Source organism: Triplophysa rosa, unplaced genomic scaffold, assembly GCF_024868665.1.
Source record: "Triplophysa rosa unplaced genomic scaffold, Trosa_1v2 scaffold404_ERROPOS59031, whole genome shotgun sequence".
NCBI classification, from domain to species: Eukaryota; Metazoa; Chordata; class Actinopteri; order Cypriniformes; family Nemacheilidae; genus Triplophysa; species Triplophysa rosa.
In genome coordinates, this window is record NW_026634402.1 from 13,613 (window position 1) to 24,240 (window position 10,628).

Genomic DNA, 10,628 nt, shown 5'->3' on the forward strand with positions numbered 1-10,628 from the left:
CAAAAGTATTACCATGAACTTCAAATTACCTGTAATATTTTTGTACATCACCACACAGCAAGCGAAGAAGCTGATCAATCCTGCTATTCATCCTACCCTTAAGAAACTGGTACTTCATTGTGAGAAAAAATCTGTGTACAAACATTAGAACATCCTTAATGAATATTTGTCAAATATCTTTTACACTATATTTTAAAATGTAATGTGAGGCCATAGTGTTATAATTTTAAAAGTTGACCTCTCTGCCTTGTTGTTGGTTTCGCTGTTGTGGTGATAGAATGACCTGCCAAAATTAGACCACAAATCTCCTAAAGACATCCACTGATTCTTAAGGTAGGTCGATACATGTGAACTACCCAGACATGCATCAAGCTCCTCGCACTTTCTGGCTGACATGCTGTTAAACTCTTCTTCCTGTAAATAAAACAGTCATAACATTGTCAAATTATGCCACTTTATGTTTACACACATTTAAAGGGGTGACAATTTACTCAAACTGTCAATTTACTCACATCACTCCAAACATTCTTCAGTAGAACACAATAGATATTTTGAATATATTAAGATATTTTGAATAATGTTTCAGAGTTTTTATTCATGCAATGAAACTTAATGGGGTCCAAAACAACATTATACCCCATTGACTTCCATATTTTATTGGGGAAAATAAAACATTCTATTGCAGAAGAAAATAAAACATGAATTTGGAATGACATGAGGGTGAGTAAAGAGTGATTTTTGTGAGAACATTATTTTTATAAGACAATTGATAAAAAAGCATAATACACAATTACACAACAAAGTTAAACAAAAAATAATTTTGACCAACACCATTAAAATCGATAGTATACAACTCCAGATTTATTTCCATGTACTGAAATGACATCTAAATAAAGTTATTTATGATTTAAAAATATTACCGTTAAACAGGATTTCATTGACACCAATGCTTGAATCACAGTATTTCGTTGATTCACTGGCAAGTTCCCTCCATCTCTTCTGACCATCCATCTATGCACAGCCTACAAAAACATACAAAAGCTAGTCATGATGTTATAATTTTTATCATGAAATTTCAAATCAATTTTTATTTTTAAAATGAATAGGCTAATTAAAGGCCCAAGATTTTCCCAGTACAAAAGATGCATAAAGGGATAGTTCACCCAAAAATGAAAATTCTGTCATCATTTACTCACCTTCAAGTTGTTCACAATCTGCTTATAGCATGCTTATAACGGGACAGATTTTGCCCCCCATTGACTACCATGGTAGGAAAAAATACAATAGTAGTCAAAAGTGCCCCAGAACTTTTTGCTGTCCTTCATTCTTCAAAATGTCTTCTTTTGTGTTCAACAGAATAAAAAAATATATAAAGTAATTTTTCCTACTATAGGAGTCAATGGGGGGACAAGATCTGTTTGGTTATAAACATTCTTCCAAATATCTTTCTCTGTGTTTATCAGAACAAAGAAATTTATACTCGAAGGTGATTGATGACAGAATTTTCATTTTTGGATGAGGTATTGCTTTACACCTACCTGGAGTACATGAAACCAACAAAGAAGAACCTTGGCTGTAGGAAAAACTCTTCAGATGGCATTGAGTTCCTTAAGGTCACGGTCAATCATTATCGACCTACATGATGAGGAATTGAGAAGGAAATAAGATAAGTCAACATCTGTAGAGTTTGTCAAAATGAACAGCTTGTGTAAAAAGGTAGTTTACAATTTGCTGTCTTTATTCAAGTTTTCCATCCAATAGCCATGTTTGTACCTAGAAATACATCAAAACATCAGAAAATGTTGCTGCCAAAATACCGTAAACTTCTGACCTGGGAAGAAATCCAGGGTTGTGTTTTGCAAGCTTTTCAAAACAAAGAGCAAGTATGTCCGCTGATTCCTCACTAATAATAAAGTAAGCGAATGGGACTGCTCTTCCGATAGAGTTGGTCAAGAGAAGTGCATAAAATGCATAACCATACGATGTCATGGCTTGTAAGTAGCATCCATGAATACCATGGTATGGGGATGTTCTTTCAGTACATCTTTATGCCAGGGTGTCTGCTGTCACGGTTCTCAGGGTGAGACACAGAGACAAGGACAGAGGACCCAAATGCAGACAGCGGGTAAGGGGTTAACACAAACTTTAATAATAACTAAAAATACCCTGAAGAATCAAGGCACAGTGGAGGGAATACATAAACCCAACATTCAGGGCTACATCGGAAGAAGGTTGAAATCTTAGTTGTCTTTAGACTGAAAATAATAACATTTGACATGAACACTGTAAACTAAACTAACTACACAACAAGAACTCACCACAAAGACAAACACGACGCAACAGAACAATGATCCAGCACGAGACAGAAGACACAAGGGCATTATAAAGGGGACAAATCAAGAGGAAGCAGGTGCGCGCATGAACTAATTAACAAACAATAACGAGGACGAAAGGGCGGGAACAGAGACGCCCACACCGGAGAGTGGAAGACCAACAGGGACAAAACGTCCCTCTCCACATAAAACAAGAGGTTCTATCATGGTTCTGCCACTAGGTCAAGAGAAGCAAGACAAGGGTGGGAGAACCATGACATCTGCACTACAATTATTAGTGGTTGATTTTCACTCAAAGGCTGGTAGTAGCAAATGTGTTTCCTGAAGCTCTGATGTGGATAGCTTGTCCACACTAATGCAGTCTTTGGCATCAGGAAAACTAAGAGCAATATTGGTGTCTTCTTATTAATCGTATATCTTCAGGTGTAACATAATATCTCCGATTATATTTGTCCATCTGTCCACTAGACGCTCTGCCCAGTCCACACATTTTAAAAGTGTTTCTGAAATTTATGCAGTCCTTGACCAAGACATATTTCAATGAAGGTTAATAACTCTGCATCAATGCGATTTTTTACTCCCTCTTCTTTCATGCACACATCATGTCCATTGTGTTGAAGCATTTTGTTGACCACAGCACCTGTGAAGCTTCCATCTTTGATGACTTTGAACGACACGTAAGCGTTGCAAGAATTAGCTCTTGTCTTTGTTGGTTCTCCTTTGCTTTTCCCACTTGCTTTGGTAGATCTTTCACATGCAAAGTAAAAGTAGTCTTTATGAGTAGACACAGGGGACCTGAAAATGCTTTTTGTTTCCTCTTCCAGTTTCTTAATGTAACCCTGCATGAAATCAGTCTCCTCTCCAGAAAAAGGAATGACCTCTTGAATGACTCTGGCATCCTTTACTTTCTTTAACTTTCGCCTTATCCCTTCAAGCCAAATATTCTCCATTATCTTGGAAAAGAAAAAAATGAAGATACGAAATTCAAAAAAGTTATACATACAATATACACTCACCTAAAGGATTATTAGGAACACCATACTAATACGGTGTTTGACCCCCTTTCGCCTTCAGAACTGCCTTAATTCTACGTGGCATTGATTCAACAAGGTGCTGAAAGCATTCTTTAGAAATGTTGGCCCATATTGATAGGATAGCATCTTGCAGTTGATGGAGATTTGTGGGATGCACATCCAGGGCACGAAGCTCCCGTTCCACCACATCCCAAAGATGTTCTATCGGGTTGAGATCTGGTGACTGTGGGGGCCATTCTAGTACAGTGAACTCATTGTCATGTTCAAGAAACCAATTTGAAATGATTCGAGCTTTGTGACATGGTGCATTATCCTGCTGGAAGTAGCCATTAGAGGATGGGTACATGGTGGTCATAAAGGGATGGACATGGTCAGAAACAATGCTCAGGTAGGCCGTGGCATTTAAACGATGCCCAATTGGCACTAAGGGGCCTAAAGTGTGCCAAGAAAACATCCCCCACACCATTACACCACCACCACCAGCCTGCACAGTGGTAACAAGGCATGATGGATCCATGTTCTCATTCTGTTTACGCCAAATTCTGACTCTACCATTTGAATGTCTCAACAGAAATCGAGACTCATCAGACCAGGCAACATTTTTCCAGTCTTCAACTGTCCAATTTTGGTGAGCTCGTGCAAATTGTAGCCTCTTTTTCCTATTTGTAGTGGAGATGAGTGGTACCCGGTGGGGTCTTCTGCTGTTGTAGCCCATCTGCCTCAAGGTTGTGCGTGTTGTGGCTTCACAAATGCTTTGCTGCATACCTCGGTTGTAACGAGTGGTTATTTCAGTCAAAGTTGCTCTTCTATCAGCTTGAATCAGTCGGCCCATTCTCCTCTGACCTCTAGCATCAACAAGGCATTTTCGCCCACAGGACTGCCGCATACTGGATGTTTTTCCCTTTTCACACCATTCTTTGTAAACCCTAGAAATGGTTGTGCGTGAAAATCCCAGTAACTGAGCAGATTGTGAAATACTCAGACCGGCCCGTCTGGCACCAACAACCATGCCACGCTCAAAATTGCTTAAATCACCTTTCTTTCCCATTCTGACATTCAGTTTGGAGTTCAGGAGATTGTCTTGACCAGGACCACACCCCTAAATGCATTGAAGCAACTGCCATGTGATTGGTTGATTAGATAATTGCATTAATGAGAAATTGAACAGGTGTTCCTAATAATCCTTTAGGTGAGTGTATATACATATACATAATACATACATATACTGTATACTGTACTGTAAAACTGACCTAATGATTACAAACCTATACACTACTCCTGCCCTGAGAGCAGCACGCTGTACTGTAAAACTGACTTGTACACTACTCCTGCCCTGAGAGCAGCACGCTGTACTGTAAAACTGACTTGTACACTACTCCTGCCCTGAGAGCAGCACGCTGTACTGTAAAACTGACTTGTACACTACTCCTGCCCTGAGAGCAGCACGCTGTACTGTAAAACTGACTTGTACACTACTCCTGCCCTGAGAGCAGCACGCTGTACTGTAAAACTGACTTGTACACTACTCCTGCCCTGAGAGCAGCACGCTGTACTGTAAAACTGACTTGTACACTACTCCTGCCCTGAGAGCAGCACGCTGTACTGTAAAACTGACTTGTACACTACTCCTGCCCTGAGAGCAGCACGCTGTACTGTAAAACTGACTTGTACACTACTCCTGCCCTGAGAGCAGCACGCTGTACTGTAAAACTGACTTGTACACTACTCCTGCCCTGAGAGCAGCACGCTGTACTGTAAAACTGACTTGTACACTACTCCTGCCCTGAGAGCAGCACGCTGTACTGTAAAACTGACTTGTACACTACTCCTGCCCTGAGAGCAGCACGCTGTACTGTAAAACTGACTTGTACACTACTCCTGCCCTGAGAGCAGCACGCTGTACTGTAAAACTGACTTGTACACTACTCCTGCCCTGAGAGCAGCACGCTGTACTGTAAAACTGACTTGTACACTACTCCTGCCCTGAGAGCAGCACGCTGTACACGTGTACTTTGTGGATGACGGAAATTCGGAAACCGCAGTAGGTTCGTCTGATTTCTGAGCTCGCAGTATTACACTATGGCTATCACCCCTATTATCAACATTATCGCGGCGGAATGATAGAACAATCGTTTAATAAATGCACACGATGAATAATGCCGTGCAATAGTAGTGTTGTAGCACTTGTGCTAGCAAAAGAAATACGAGGAAACAGCATGTGATAACAACTGCCAACGCAGCACGTTTTTTAATCCAAGAACCTCACCAAACCTCGAACACCACTGCACTCAAAAAACCCAGCTCCGCCTCCTTAAAGGGGCCGTATTGCCTCTGTCTGAGTGAATACCCGTTGTGAATTATGTAAGCGAGTCCATTGTGTGTGAGGTGCTTGCATCTGCCACTACACAGGTCCCCCCAGAATTCACCAACACCGGCAACATCAGCTTGCTTGGGAGTCGAACTTGTCTGCCTGAACGTGTAACCAGATGTGGCACAGTGGCCGACGGCACAGCTTGTGCGGGCTGGGACGCCTCCCTGGAGTCTGTATCCTTGTGAGTGGATGGGCGACCCTTCTTAGGCGCCCGCGCTAGAACCAGCGGGCAGCCTCGCCATGAGCAGGTTTGAGTCGATCGACTCAACGTAACTCCGTTCTGGACGACCTCCAATGTCAACCAGGAAAGTCTTATCTCCGGACTCCAGCACGCGAAATGGCCCATCGTAAGGTGGTCGCAGAGATTGTCGTGAGCATCACAGCGAACGAAAACAAAATCAGCCGTACATAGGTTCCGGGGTATCCATGACTGCCCCATGCCGTGCTGCAAAGTAGGCACTGGCTGAAAAACTTTGATCCTGTCAACCAGGGCAGACCGTCCCACAGGCGGGCTCCAGGGTTTAGTGCAGGATGGAATGAAGTCGCCTGGGACACGTAGTGTCTGACCGTACACCAATTCTGCTGAAGAGGTTTGTAGATCTTCCTTGGGAGCGGTCCGCAGACCCAAAAGAACCCAGGGCAGTCGCTCGACCCATCTGTCGTCTGTTAGACTGGCCCTCAAAGCAGTCTTAAGAGAGCGGTGAAAACGTTCACACATGCCATTGGCCTGCGGGTGGTATGCCGTAGTACGATGGAGCTGCACTCCGAGAATGCGGGCCACCTCCGACCACAATTCTGACGTGAACTGCGGGCCGCGGTCCGAAGACATGTCTGCAGGTGTACCGAAACGTGCAACCCAATTGTCAATGAAAACCCGTGATACATTCTCTGCTGTTGTTGAGGTCAAGGGAACTGCCTCCGGCCACCTGGTGGTCCGATCCACCATGGTAAGAAGGTGAGTAAATCCCTGAGAGGGCGGCAACGGACCCACCAGGTCGATGTTGACATGTTCGAAACGACGCGCCGGTACCTCAAATGTCTCCAGGGGTGCTTTGACGTGCCTTTGTACTTTAGCCCGCTGGCATGCCACACAAGCAGCGACCCAGTCCCGAACATCTTTTTTCAAGCCATGCCACACATACTTCGATGAGATCAGAGTCTGCAAAGCTCTCCGCCCTGGGTGTGACAAACTGTGAACCTTATCGAAAACCGTATGCCTCCACTGCATGGGTAGGACTGGGCGAGGGTGGACCCTGGAGACATCGCACATCAGTGTCACTCCTGCTTCAGTAAAGCGGACATCAGCAATTTTCAGACTTGAGTCAGCCATCCTGTATGCCTGTACCTCGGGGTCGGACTGCTGGTCCACAGCCAAACGGACAAAGTCCATTCCCAAGTGCACTGCCTGCACTGTAGCTCTCGAAAGGCAATCTGCCACAACGTTGCTTTTTCCGTCAATGTGCTGTATATCCGTTGTGAACTCAGAAACGAAAGCTAAGTGACGCTGTTGGCAGGTCGACCAAGGCTCGGAAACCTTGGCCATCGCATGAACCAAGGGCTTGTGGTCCACAAACGCTGTAAATGCACGACCCTCTAGAAAGAAACGAAAATGTCTGACAGCTAGGTATAGGGCGAGCAACTCTCTGTCAAATGTGCTGTACTTCTGTTCATTCGGGCGTAGCTGACGGCTGAAAAATGCCAGAGGTTGCCAAACTCCTCCTATAAGCTGTTCGTGTACTGCTCCTATGGCCCAATCTGAGGCATCGGTGGAGATAGCGATAGGAGCGCCAGGAATCGGATAAGACAGCATGGTCGCTTGTGTTAGAGCTCGCTTAGTGTTCCCAAATGACTTGGTCATCTCCTCTGACCAGGTGATCGGTTTATTTTTGCTGTATCCTTGGAGGGCCCTGTACAAAGGTCGCATGAGCTCAGCAGCCCGAGGAATGAAACGGTGATAAAAATTCACCATCCCTAGAAACTCTTGCAGTGCCTTGATAGTGTGAGGCACAGGGAAATGTTCGATGGCGTCAACTTTGTTTGGTAGAGGGAATGCCCCCATGTCTGTGACTCGGTGACCAAGAAAGTCGATGGCCCTCAGGCCAAACTGACACTTGGCAGGGTTAATTATCAAACTGTGTTGACCGAGTCGGGCGAACAGCAAGCGTAGATGAGTCAGATGTTCATATGTGGAGGCGCTGGCGATCAGGATGTCATCCAAGTACACAAATATAAAGTCCAAATCCCGTAAGATTGAGTCCATCATGCGCTGAAATGTTTGGGCCACATTCGTGAGACCGAAAGGCATCCGTAAAAACTCAAAGAGGCCAAACGGCATTATCACAGCTGTTTTTGGGATGTCTTCGTGGAACACTGGCACCTGATGGTATCCTCGCACTAGATCTACCTTGGAGAAGATGGTTGCCCCTGCCAGGCGGGCTGAAAAATCCTGAATGTGGGGAACCGGGTATCGGGCAGGCGTGGTGACATCATTGAGCCGACGATAATCCCCACACGGGCGGTAACCCCCATCAGTTTTGGGGACTATATGTAGGGGTGAGGCCCAAGGACTGTTGGAGCGCCGCACAATACCCAGGTTTTCCATGTTAGCAAACTCCGCATGAGCCACTGCCATTTTTTCAGGATGCAAACGTCGAGCCCGGGCATGCACTGGTGGTCCAGACGTAGAAATATGGTGTACGACCCCATGGCTGGCTGAAGCTGATGAGAAAGTAGGCTTAGTGAGATTGGGAAATTCACTAAGTATTCGAGCAAACGCGCACTCCCCGGTCAACGCAATAGACAGCGTGGTTGTGGCAAAAGTGCTTCGTGAACAAGGTAACACATTGAAACCTTCCGCCGTAACTAAGCAACAGTTCTTTACATCAACCAACAGTCCATAAGAGCACAGAAAATCTGCACCCAGGAGGGGCCTGCCCACCTCTGCCAAAAAAAACACCCATGTAAAACGTTGTCCATTGAAACACAGTGGGACTAGCCGTTTTCCATATGTCTTAATTTTTCCTTGGTTGGCCGCTTCGAGTGGTGTGCCAGTTTCGCCTGATCGTCTATCCACCGGTGACGCAGGAATCACGCTAACTTGTGCCCCCGTATCACACAAGAAATGTCGGCCGGATAGCGAGTCTGTGATGAAAAGGAGATATTCAGCGTTATGTGCCACTATGCTGCTGACTGCTTGCGCGCCACGACTGTCACTAAACGTGCAAGGTGCACGAAACTTTTTGGCTTTTGCTCCAAAACGGGCGTGAAAAAAACAAAATCCTTGATCAGCTGACTGCCATGCAGTGAATGAAGGCCGTTCGTCTGAACAACGCGCTGCAGCTCTCGTTAAGGGATACACAGAAGCGGCTACGGAGTCATTAGACATACATTTGCGCGAAGCTGTATGAAATTCGTCTGCCAGCTGTGCTAGGTCACTGTAGTCAGTCACCGTACTGTTTGCCAGAGAGGTGCGAACGTTCTGTGGCAACTGTTGTAGGAACAACTCTTTAAACAGAAAACATGGTTTATGCTCACCTAGCAGGGCTAGCATGTGATCCATCAACTCGGACGGCCGGGAATCTCCGAGGCCCGGCAGCGAGAGCAAACGACGTGCTCTGTCGGTCTCAGATAAACTGAAAGTCTTTAGCAGGTAAGTCTTCAACGCAACGTATTTGTTTCGTTCTGGGGGATTTTCCAGGATGCTTATCGCTCCTGCGGCTGTGGAACTGTTGAGAGCTGCAACCACATAGTAGTATCTCGTGTCGTCCGCGTTTATCTCTCGTAAGGCGAACTGAGCCTCGGTTTGGGCGAACCACACAGGCGCTTGTTGCTCCCAAAACTCCGGCAGCTTTAGCGACACAGCGTTCGTCGACATTGTGCGTTAGTTGTTCTGACTCGCGGTCACCAATGTAGCACTTGTGCTAGCAAAAGAAATACGAGGAAACAGCATGTGATAACTGCCAACGCAGCACGTTTTTTAATCCAAGAACCTCACCAAACCTCGAACACCACTGCACTCAAAAAACCCGGCTCCGCCTCCTTAAAGGGGCCGTATTGCCTCTGTCTGAGTGAATACCCGTTGTGAATTGTAAGCGAGTCCATTGTGTGTGAGGTGCTTGCATCTGCCACTACAGTGTCAGTCTTGTGCAAAACAAAGCAACTAATAAAGTATAGATATAGATAATACACTCAACTGGCTAGTTAAGGCTTTTCTGGTTTAAACGTGATCTTTATATAGAACCTGTTATGCTACTACTGATAATCTTTGCAATCATTTAACAACAAAACACAGTACTTACCTTTGCAAAAATGTCTTCCGACTCGCTAATATCCGTTGATGTGTTTTTGAATATCCCCTCCAAATTTTGCGCCTCTGGTCCCGCCTCCTCTATGATGTCATTGGTTGTCTCCGCGAACCAATCATTTTTCTTTCTGCCCTCAGAACATGTTTGAGTAAGCAAAACTCCTATCTGCGTTTCGCGCACACAGGGATAAAAAGTACCCCATGTGTAAAATTATATACACTGCTGTATCTTTAATGTTTTGGTCTTAATTATCTAGATAATCAGGATCTTAATGATAGATGGCATCATGAATTCTAGGAAATACCAAAAGACAGAAAATGAAAACCTGACTGCCCCTAGGAGGAGTCACGTAATAGGCCAAGTTTGGATCTTCCAACACGACAATGATCTAAACCAAACATCATAATAAAAACAAAATTTGCCACTGAGCACAAGACAAAGCTTCTGCCATGGTCATCCCAGTTCCCTGACCTGAACCCTATAAAAAAAAATGAGTGAGGGAACTGCCCAGCTAACAATTTTTGGTTCCCAGAACGTTCTGGGAACGTCAGCGCTTGGTTATAACTAATAGCCAGTGTTAAATAAA

General features: G+C 44.8%; 1 long non-coding RNA gene across 3 annotated transcripts; it reads right to left on the bottom strand.

Annotated features, from left to right (window-relative positions):
- On the bottom strand, positions 1-2,058 carry LOC130550698 (uncharacterized). 3 transcript variants are annotated; one of them, XR_008962473.1, is made up of 5 exons: positions 1,832-2,058; positions 1,539-1,635; positions 921-1,022; positions 239-414; positions 1-131 (listed from the first exon to the last, which is right to left on the bottom strand). It is a non-coding gene; the product is annotated as an uncharacterized LOC130550698 (long non-coding RNA). The 3 variants fall into 3 exon arrangements; XR_008962472.1 differs by having other exon boundaries at positions 1,726-2,058; XR_008962471.1 differs by having other exon boundaries at positions 1,539-2,058.
- Positions 2,059-10,628: the final 8,570 nt, after the last annotated feature.